We start from the raw sequence: 11,116 nt of genomic DNA on the forward strand, positions 1-11,116 counted from the left end.
AGTAGTGCTGTCTGTGATTATCCCTGATTTAAGGGGGACTAGTATATTGGTCCATATGTGGTCTATTATGGTTGCACTTGTCTCAGTCAGCCTGGTTGGTTTAGTTGTTGGTATGAGAAGTGTGTTGTTCATTTTGTTGATGAAATCAGTTACAGTCTGATCATCTGGTAGGCCAAGGTTGATATTGAAGTCTCTAGCTAAGAGAAGGTGGTGCTTGTTTATTTGTCTGTTAGTTATTAGTGACTTTAGATTCTCACTGAAGTTTGAGATGTTTGTATGGGGTATTCGGTATATGGCACCGATTGTTATAGGAGTCTTGAGGTTTTTTACAGTAAAATTAGCAAAAATGTATTCCCCATACTCATCACTAAAGCAATTAGTGCTAATACAAGATAGTTGGTTAGAGTAATAGATTGCAGTACCACCCCCAACTTGGTATGGTCTGCAGTTGTGGATTGCTGTGTATCCTGGTAGTGGGTAGGTATCTATTGTGTCCTGCTTAAGCCAAGTCTCAGTAAGAATAATGCAGAAGGGTGTCTTTAGTGACTCAAGGAGTGCCAGGAGGTCATCATAGTGTTTGCTTAAGGACCTGATGTTGTAGTTAAGAACTGATAGACTTTGAGCAGTGTTCAGGATAATGCTGGCTTGTGATGCTGTGTAATAAAGGCAGTTACTTTCCAATAAGTTTTGATTGTGTGTTAGATTATGGAGGTTTAGATCAGGGTCAACGTGATCATTCATCTTTTAGGTTTAAATAGTGGTTGTTTATATCCTGTATTATGTGGCGAGTTCTAATACTGATTTCTGTAGTGGTGGGAGGTTTGGATAAGTATATTGCTAAAGCACTTTGGTCATATAGAGTATAGTTACTAATAAACAATGAAATTGATATTGTCTATGTGTTACACTAGAATGAGCTAAAGTACAACTAGGTATAAGCTAATACAGTGGACCCTCGAGTTTCGCCAGCCTCGACTTTCGCGAAATTCGACCTTCGGCGAGTGTTTTGGCAAAATTTGGCCTCGAGTTTCGTGATTAGACTCATGTTTCAGCGACCGTCCGGTACCCATCCGCCCGTCACCGCGCACACCAAGCCAGTCTCCCACGCTATTCACGCTCAGTGTGCCACTGCTTACCAACACGTGACCATCACCCCGCGGGTTCATACAATACAATACATTTCATAATAATCCATTGTTCTTTGTGCTTGCAACTGCTAAAATTAGTCATCATGGACCCAAGGAAAGCTAGTGCAAGCCCTTTGGTAAATAAAGTGAGGAACACGATCAGAGGGATTTTGAAGGGTTTGAGGCAGACCCTGTCCCTGCCGACCCTCTGCCTGTTGTGGAAGGTGTTGTGGCATTGGCCAAGTCCATGGGGTTGGAGGTGAGTGATGGGGATGTGGAAGAGTTGGTGGAGGACCACAAGGAAGAGCTAACCACTGACAAACTGCAAGAGCTTCAACTGGAACAGCATCAGACCACAGCTGAGGAACTTGCTTCAGAGGAGGAGGAAAAGAGTGAAGGAGGTTCCTTCTTCAGTGATTAAGGACATGTGTGGAATGTGGAATGAGTTGCAAAGTTTTGTTGAAAAGTATCACCCTGACCAAGCTGAAACAAGCCATATCTGCAACATGTACAATGACAGTGTTGTGTCCCACTTCAGGAAAATCTTAAAGAAACACCAGAAAAAGACCTCTCTGGACAGATATTTTGTGCGACACGGGTCCAGTGACTCGAGTTGTTCCCAGTGGCATTAAAAGAAGAAGGGAAGTAACCCCAGGTAAGGACTTGCTACCTAAAGTCCTAATGGAAGATGATTCTCCTTCCAAACAATAGTGTACACCTTCCTCCTATCCCCTCCTCCCATCTTCCATCCACCCAGAAGTCTTCAGTAAAGGTAAGTAATATTTTTTATATGCATGTACAGTGGACCCTTAACCAGTGATATTAATCCGTTCCTGAGAGCTCATCGTTAATCGAAATAATCGTTAGTCAAGTTAATTTTCCCCATAAGAAATAATGGAAATCAAATTAATCCGTGCAAGACACCCCAAAGTATTGAAAAAAAAAATTTTACCACATGAAATATTAATTTTAATACACACAAACTGAAGAAGACGTGCACAGTTACATGACACTTACCTTTATTGAAGATCTGGTGATGATTGATGGGATGGGAGGAGGGGAGACCGTTGATCTTGTTAGTGTTTAGAAGGGGAATCCCCTTCCATTAGCACTTGAGGTAGCAAGTCTTTTTCTGGGGTTACTTCCCTTGTTCTTTTAATGCCACTAGGACCAGCTTCAGAGTCACTGGACTTCTGTCGCACAACATATCTGTCCATAGAGGCCTGTACCTCTCGTTCCTTTATCCTAAAGTGTTTCACAACATTGTCAGTGTAATAGTCACCAGCACGGCTTGCAATAGCTGTGTGAGGGTGATTTTCATCAAAAAAAGTTTGCACTTTAAGCCACATTGCACACATTTCCTTAATCTTTGAAGTAGGCAACTTCTTCAATTTCTCTCTCCCCTCCTCCGAAGCAGTTTCCTCAGGCGTGGCCACTTACTGTTGAAGATGATCTAGCAGCTCATCAGTGGTTTGTTCTTCATTGTCCTCCTCCACCAACTCTTCCACATCCTCCCCACTAACCTCACCAATATGAGCACTAGTTCCAGGCATTTTTTTCCTGTTCACCTGGGTGTTAGTCAACTGTTGTGGGTCGCATCCTGGGGGACAAGATTAAGGACCCCCAATGGAAATAAGTTAGACAGTCCTCGATGATGCACTGACTTTCTTGGGTTATCCTGGGTGGCTAACCCTCCGGGGTTAATCGTTTCTCGGCAATTGTTTCACGTTAAGCCACACCAACAACACTCTCCACATCTTCGAGTAATACAGCTGATGGTGGTGCAGCAACAACAACAGCTGACTGTGGTGCAGCAGCAGCCACACCTTTGGCAAGAACAGCTTCCTTGATTGCCGTTTTCTTACCCACAATAGTAGCGATGGTTGATTGGGGTTTATTATACAACCTGACCAGCTCAGAGACACGCACTCCACTTTCATACTTAGCAATGATCTCTTTCTTCATCTCCATAGTAATTCTCACCCTTTTTGCTGTAGGGTTGGCACTAGAAGCTTTCTTGGGGCCCATGGTGACTTATTTTGCAGGTGCAATCACTACAAAGGCTGTGATAACATGAAATGTTCCAGTTGTTGTATGTTTGGAAGCGACCGTGGTGGCTGGCTGGCTTGTAAACACTGGCACCCAAGGGACAAGTGAGGCGCGCTCAGGCCAAAGTGGACGCGTATGGTACGGAACGAATAGCGCTGGTCGGGTTTTTAAGCGCTAGTTGCAAAATTTTTGTGTTAAAATGTATCGCTAGTCAGATTTATCGTTAATCGATGCCATCACTGGTTAAGGGTCCACTGTACTCGATTTCTCATTGATTTCAGTATATAAATCTATTTAATTTGAAAAAATTTATTTTAATATTTTTGGGTGTCTGGAACAGATTAATTTTATTTCCATTATTTCTTATGGGGAAAATGGTTTCGAGTTTCGTGAATTTCTACTTTTGGCAGGCTATCTGGAACGGATTAATCACGAAACTCGGGGGTCCACTGTACTATAAAAAAACAAATTAGAAGTGTTCAGGGATATGCAAGCCATACAGGTACAATGGAGTATCAGCAAATTATTAACCTGGACACTAAAATATCTCTCAGCTAAGAAGTTAAGAAAAAATAGCAGATCGCCTCAGAGGCCTAAGGAGTGAGCTTTAGCCAAGATGTTACATCTCCAAGTAGTGCCATATGCCTTAAAGATCAAAAATAACCAAGTGGTTATTGGCAAAGACATTACAAACGTGTATATCTAAATGGAGTAAGGAGTCATTAGAAGAGACACTAAAGCCATATTGACTAGCGGAGAGACTAAATACCCCATCAATGGTCTACTTACTAGACGTTCCATCACCTTGCAAACTGCATTGGTAAAAGCAACGAGACGATAGTGGGAAGCATGTCCAGAGGTACCTGGTTTATGAAAAGGTAGTACAAAAGCAAATTTCCACAGCTGGGGAAGAGTTCCTCGTGACCAAATAAAATTAAACAGACATAAGATGACAGCAAGGACTGGCGGATGTAAATGCTGGAGCATACGAAGACTTCTTTGCTAGAAAAAAAGTAAGGGCTCTAACTCTGGCAGATATGGAGGAAAGAAACGAGGAGCATAGGTGGAGCCAGAGATGGACAAAATGATTACCAATTTCAGTGGCAACTTTCAAGAGGGCTTGCTATAGTGACACCGGCTACCCGAAGAATTGGAGCCGTGTCTGGAGAGTATTTACCACTCAGGTTTCCATACTTTTTTCCCCAGACTGCACTCAGGAGGAAGCCAAAGTGACTAGAAAATCCTGCTAATGAGTATTTAGCTTCATGGATGAAACAGTGGGCAACTGCTCTCTTCCACTTAAAATCAAGGAGTCGCTGTGGTTCTATTGTAACGATATCTGGCCCACGCTGCACATTTCAAACATACTGCGTGATCACAAGTAGCCCACCAAGGTACACATTTTTGAGCATGGGGTATAGAATGAAGCTGCGGTAAAAACAGAGGACAAAAATAGGTAACAGTTCATCAATGGAGGAAGAAGGATCCTCACTAAAAGCAACTGGACATGAGTACAGGTCCCAATTCGCTCAGTCAAATTACCAACGTGGGCTTTGAGGAGGTGGAGAATACGAATGAAGTAAGGAGAATAGGAACATAATAGCCATTATGTAAATCTCTGAGTACAGACCAGGTAAAGTCTAGTGCAGCTGATGAAGAGCAGAGACTAATGCAAGAGATCGAGTGCGAGTGTCAAAATGGATGGGAGCACCTTGTATTTAACCTTTTCACTGTTGAGACCCCTGCTCACAAACTTGCTCTCAGTTTCGAAGAATTTAAAAAATTCTTTTGAAATAAGAGAATCTTTTCCCAATGATAATGACACCAAAAGTACGAAATTTGATGGAAAACTCACAGAATTACGCTTTCACAAAGTAGAGGTCTCATTCATGCATCGGCGATTTCGCTCACTTTGAGCCCTATTTTAGGCCAATTTCAATTTCATTGTTCCAGTCGACCAAACTCAAAGCTATTTCCCTAGAACTCCTTTTGTTCTATTGATTGAATACAAGAAACAACCCATTTACCCATTATTGTAAAAGTGGTATAAATAATATCAGTGCATTTGTGAAAGCATATTAGACCCACCAGTTGACGTGTATTGGACACGTGACGTGATTTGTTTACTCGAACATCAGCAAAATTTGAATATATCTGCTACTTTGAGCTCAATTTCAAGGTACTTTTAGTCCGTAAACCATTCAAAATCGTCGATTTCTGTAATATATCTTCCATTCTATCAAACGAGACCAAGATAACGAGAATAAAACCATATACTAAAATACACTGCAAAATTGGCATTTTAAACCAAAAACATTTTTTCCTCATTATGCACTGTGCTGCAGGATTTTTTTTATACTGTGCACACTGACTACTCAGACCCATTCTCTCATATGTAGGCCTATCAGCTTTCTTCTGCAAGATTGGTGCTATAACATTACGCCAAAATTTTGGCGTAATGTCATGGCACCAACACTGGCTTGCAAGCTGTAATATTACGGCACTGACAGTGAAGGGGTTAAATCATGGAGGGGGGGGGGGAGAAGTGAAAAGAGCCCTTAATGCTGTGAGGGTCACAGTGAGAACCCTTAGAAGAAATGGTGAGCATTAAAATGAGCAGTAATGAAGAAACCAGAAATGCAACATCTGGAATAGATAATACCCAAGAAGGAGAGAGATACAAGAACAAACCATATACCACTTATTCAAGTAGATATGCACTGCAGTGTAATGCAGTGAAGTAAGAACAGATCTGATGGGATGGTATGGTATACCAGTACATACAAGTAGTGCACTTTCATTAAAGGTTTCATCAGGAAAAGGATCCAACGAATGTAATAAAACCAGAAACAGAATGGATAACAGCAGAGCATAATTTGGATTCCTGTAAACAAACAAATGCGAAAACAGAGAACAATACCTGAAACTTACCCAGATTACCTCTGAGGCCTCCAATATTCCACTATAAATAACCCACGATTTGCAAAGAAGGATACAGGAAATACGAAGCAATAGTGTGTACAGACTAGGAGGGTCAGTAAAGTCCACATGTGGAGAAAGTGCAAAACGAGTAAGCAGTGAAGGACTGGAATGCTGAAGAATAGAAAGTTGTGCAGATTGAGTAGCTCCAAGCATTCCCGATTTTTACTCTCCCCTCCCCTCCTCCAGGAGGGAAGGGGAGAGCAAAGATCGGGGCAACGAAGTTGCCAAAGGGAGGGGGGGAAAGAGAGAGGGGTTAGGGTTAAGTTGTGAAGAAATCTGGGAGGGGACTGTACGAGGGGAAGGATGAACCTCCACACTTTTAACATAGCTAGTAAGAGGTGAAGAACTAGGTAGAGTGAGAAGGCAAAATGTCCAGGAAGATTAAGGTGGTTAAGAGAGATTTACATTATGTGGATGGTTTGGAATTTAGAAGTAGAGGGGCAAAGGGAATGCTGTTGTGTGAAGTCTTGTAGACATCAAAACTTGCAAGCGATAAAACAAAGATTTGAGAACAGCATGAGGTGACGAGGAAGGGACCTTTGAGTCCAGGACTGCAAAGACACATATAGCAGTAACTGGAAGGCGTGACCACAGGGGAGACTGCAGGAGTTGGGACCCCCCCCACCCCTGAGGTTGGAGGCCCCTTACTAACTCGAGAATAAGAAATATGGGAAGTCTCCCATGGAGGCACAGACGAGACAGTACCATGGCGTACATAAAGCCTTTATCACAGACAGCGGATTTCTCATTCAAGTAAACTTAGTAACGATGAGAATAAGATGTTAGAGCTTCATTACAATTAAGGCAAGAGGTAGGCTACAAGATGTAATGGTATGGTCAGCAGCACCACAGATTGGGCATTTTGCTATGGACCTGCAGTATTTCACCGAATGGCCAAAACGCCAGCAACTTCTACACTGTTGTGATGTAGGAACCGACTTTCAGACTTTTAAAGTGTCCCATCGCACTGTATGGGGAGAAGCTGGAAGCATGGTCAAAGACGTGCTGAAGTTGGACGTGTCAAAGGAGTCAGGCCGAACCTTGGCATCAGGAACATGCGACAAAATGTCACCCGCAGAATATACAGGGCAAATGGGGTAGGGATGTGGAGGGGTAGCTCCTAGGAGGAATGAATGAAAGGGCCATAAATCCCCCTCCATGCCGAAGAGGGCCTCAGTGCAGCTAGCATGCACTGCTAGCTGTGCTGAGGCCCTTAAACCAGCAATTGCAATTTGGGCTAGCAACTTCACATATACCGAGCCATCTCGGCAGACAAAGAGGGCAGTAAGATGCTCGCCATAGGGCATACCTCCTTCGGCCACCACTTCCTGGAATTTGACAGCTAGCCTCCAGAGATTAGCCCATCACCTGAAAAGACACCCAAGGCCTTCCCCCCCCCCCAATAGATGGGAGAGGGATCAGTACATCTCCAGACGATCCAGATTCTATGGCAAACTACACTGCCACCAAGTATCTCAACGGAACGGTATGAACCATGGTACCCTTTCCCCCAATCTAGGAAGTAGAATGCCTGAGGGAAAGACCCCAAAGGTTGAAAACAGGAAAGGATTATGGGAGGGATAGGAGGAATGGGGCAGGAAAGCGGGGTGTTGGGAGGTAATTAGGTTCAGTCTGAGGAAGACCTAAGGGTCCAATTCCTCAGACCAATAGCTGCTTCGCTGTGGCAAGGAGCCTTCCCCCCCATCCTCAAAGGGGTTGGGTAGGCAATATATTCTTAAGGCGGCCCTGATTGCAAATTCACACTGACCCAAAAATTTTTATTTTAGCATGTTAAGTGTGTAGACAAATGGTTCAGAGAACCAACAAGTTGATAAATTAGACATGTGCAACATTTGGGTATCTCTTTAGGAAACATTTTACCACACAGTGACTTCATCAGCCCTAAACAGTGATTATCAGTAGTAGTTTAAGGTAATCAGTCCCTCGGTCTGGAGTCAATGTAATCAGTCCATCAATCTTAAAAAAAAAAATAAAAAAAATTACAGCATATGCACAAAGTGGCTTATATACTGTAGATAGGCAAGGTGAAGCAGTCGTAGGCGATATCAAAGTGGACAAATCCACATGTGGAAGTAGGTCATGCCTATTACCTGGAGTTTACCTGGAGAGAGTTCCGGGGGTCAACGCCCCCGCGGCCCGGTCTGAGACCAGGCCTCCTGGTGGATCAGAGCCTGATCAGCCAGGCTGTTGCTGCTGGCTGCACGCAAACCAACATACGAGCCACAGCCCGGCTGATCCGGAACTGACTTTAGGTGCTTGTCCAGTGCCAGCTTGAAGACTGCCAGGGGTCTGTTGGTAATCCCCCTTATGTGTGCTGGGAGGCAGTTGAACAGTCTCGGGCCCCTGACACTTATTGTATGGTCTCTTAACGTGCTAGTGACACCCCTGCTTTTCATTGGGGGGATGGTGCATCGTCTGCCAAGTCTTTTGCTTTCGTAGTGGGTGATTTTCGTGTGCAAGTTCGGTACTAGTCCCTCTAGGATTTTCCAGGTGTATATAATCATGTATCTCTCCCTCCTGCGTTCCAGGGAATACAGGTTTAGGAACCTCAAGCGCTCCCAATAATTGAGGTGTTTTATCTCCGTTATGCGCGCCGTGAAAGTTCTCTGTACATTTTCTAGGTCGGCAATTTCACCTGCCTTGAAAGGTGCTGTTAGTGTGCAGCAATATTCCAGCCTAGATAGAACAAGTGACCTGAAGAGTGTCATCATGGGCTTGGCCTCCCTAGTTTTGAAGGTTCTCATTATCCATCCTGTCATTTTTCTAGCAGATGCGATTGATACAGTGTTATGGTCCTTGAAGGTGAGATCCTCCGACATGATCACTCCCAGGTCTTTGACGTTGGTGTTTCGCTCTATTTTGTGGCCAGAATTTGTTTTGTACTCTGATGAAGATTTAATTTCCTCATGTTTACCATATCTGAGTAATTGAAATTTCTCATCGTTGAACTTCATATTGTTTTCTGCAGCCCACTGAAAGATTTGGTTGATGTCTGCCTGGAGCTTTGCAGTGTCTGCAATGGAAGACACTGTCATGCAGATTCGGGTGTCATCTGCAAAGGAAGACACGGTGCTGTGGCTGACATCCTTGTCTATGTCGGATATAAGGATGAGGAACAAGATGGGAGCGAGTACTGTGCCTTGTGGAACAGAGCTTTTCACCTATAGGTTAGGCAAGTGAAAAATTCCCCGTATCAAGATCCCAAGATATTGCTGTGTCTTATACGTCATTCATATGCTGTATTCTTTTCAAGTCTAGCAGTAACATTTTGCAACCTAATGACCTTGTTACTTTCTCCACAGATATGTTGAATTTACACATTATGATGGATAATGGATTTGCCGGTTCCTACTGTTCTACCTGCCTTAAACTTGCTTGCTAGTAACCAGATATAAACATGTAAATAGTTAATCACCACTAACTTATTCATTATTATAATCAAGGGGAAGCGTTAAACCAGTAGGATTATACAGCGCCTGTGTGGGGGGGGGGGAAGGTATTGAGCATTAATTCAGGGAACTGGAGCACTGATCAAGAGCCCCTCGCCAGCATCAAGGAACCTTCCTTGAGGAGACTAATTTATTTAGCTATCAAAACCTTGCCCAGTCCCTGGACCAATTATGTACCTCTAATCCTTTGACTACCTCCCGAAGGATGGGTATGGCGTGCATAGTATATTGAATTGAACTAAACTGACACTACATTCTCTAATGGTGGTTTAACTAATTCATCTACTTTACCATACCACGGGCGGGGTTAAAACCCGTGATTAGTCATAAAACTCTGGACCGACGCGCTAGTTTAATGACTCTCTGATCGCGAGTTCTATCCCCACCCGGAGTATGGTTTGTGTGCAATTGTGTCATTACGATTTCGCGAGTCATCAACTTTGTCATGCTCCTGGAGGCCTATGTGAAAGGGAATCGACAAAAGCTTAATAAGTGACCCCTTAATTTGTGTATGTCTGTACACATTTTCATATATAAGTATGTCATATTCAGGTCTCAGGCTATTTAGAGCAAGTAATGAGTGAAGAGTTAGTTAATGTGTGGTCGTAGTGTCCACAAGTTTGACAGCAACAATTATAATACAAGCTAAGTTAAATAATGCCCCTATCACCTCCCTAATTAAAAACCACTTGTTAACTACACAAATATATGTTGTTCTTATCTTTACTTTCAGCAAGGAGTATAAACACCAAATTCACAACACACTTAAAACAAATTTAAGTTACAAACTCACCTAAAATCGGCAGCATCTGGTTAGCCAAGAATTATTTAATCCATAAAACAGGGATAAATGTAAACTTCGTGTATATACAACAAACGTACACCTCTTAGTATATATGGAGTTATCCTCAGACAACAATGGACACAACCAGAAGTTAACACTCCCACCCTGGATGACAGCTGAGGCGCTACTGAGTAGACTATTCCCCCCCCCCCAGGTCACCCCCTACTATCCTAGCACTATCCTTGTACCTTCATAATTATCATTAAAAAAGTTCCACTACCTAAAATACGAACTGTAATAAATTAAAATATTTTTATAATTCATAAAACTGTTGTCACCAATTTAGATAAAATTATTAGATAAGTGTAAGACCTCTGACAGCACCAGGATATTTACAACTATTATCTAGAACACATAACAACACTTGCGAATAAAAAAAAAAAAACACTTACGCTATTTATATATATATATATATATATATATATATATATATATATATATATATATATATATATATATATATATATATATATATATATATATATTTTATTTAAAAAACACAATAAACATTGGAAAAGACCCGGGCCGGGAGAGTAACAGCGAATAAAAAAAAATACATGTATGCTATACTTAGGTTACATAAACAAAGTAACGTGATCCATTAAATAATAAAAACAAACAACTCCACATTCCCTATCCCAGCA

At 42.3% G+C, this 11,116-nt stretch overlaps 1 long non-coding RNA gene across 1 annotated transcript in view; it reads right to left on the reverse strand.

Moving 5' to 3' along the window:
• LOC128694733 (uncharacterized) overlaps positions 1-10,636 on the reverse strand; it is a 31,480-nt gene extending 20,844 nt beyond the window's left edge. The window contains exon 1 of the long non-coding RNA XR_008407892.2: positions 10,422-10,636. This is a non-coding gene — a long non-coding RNA (uncharacterized lncRNA). The remainder of the gene's footprint in view (positions 1-10,421) is intronic.
• Positions 10,637-11,116: the final 480 nt, after the last annotated feature.

This window comes from Cherax quadricarinatus, chromosome 51, assembly GCF_038502225.1.
Source record: "Cherax quadricarinatus isolate ZL_2023a chromosome 51, ASM3850222v1, whole genome shotgun sequence".
Taxonomy (NCBI): domain Eukaryota; kingdom Metazoa; phylum Arthropoda; class Malacostraca; order Decapoda; family Parastacidae; genus Cherax; species Cherax quadricarinatus.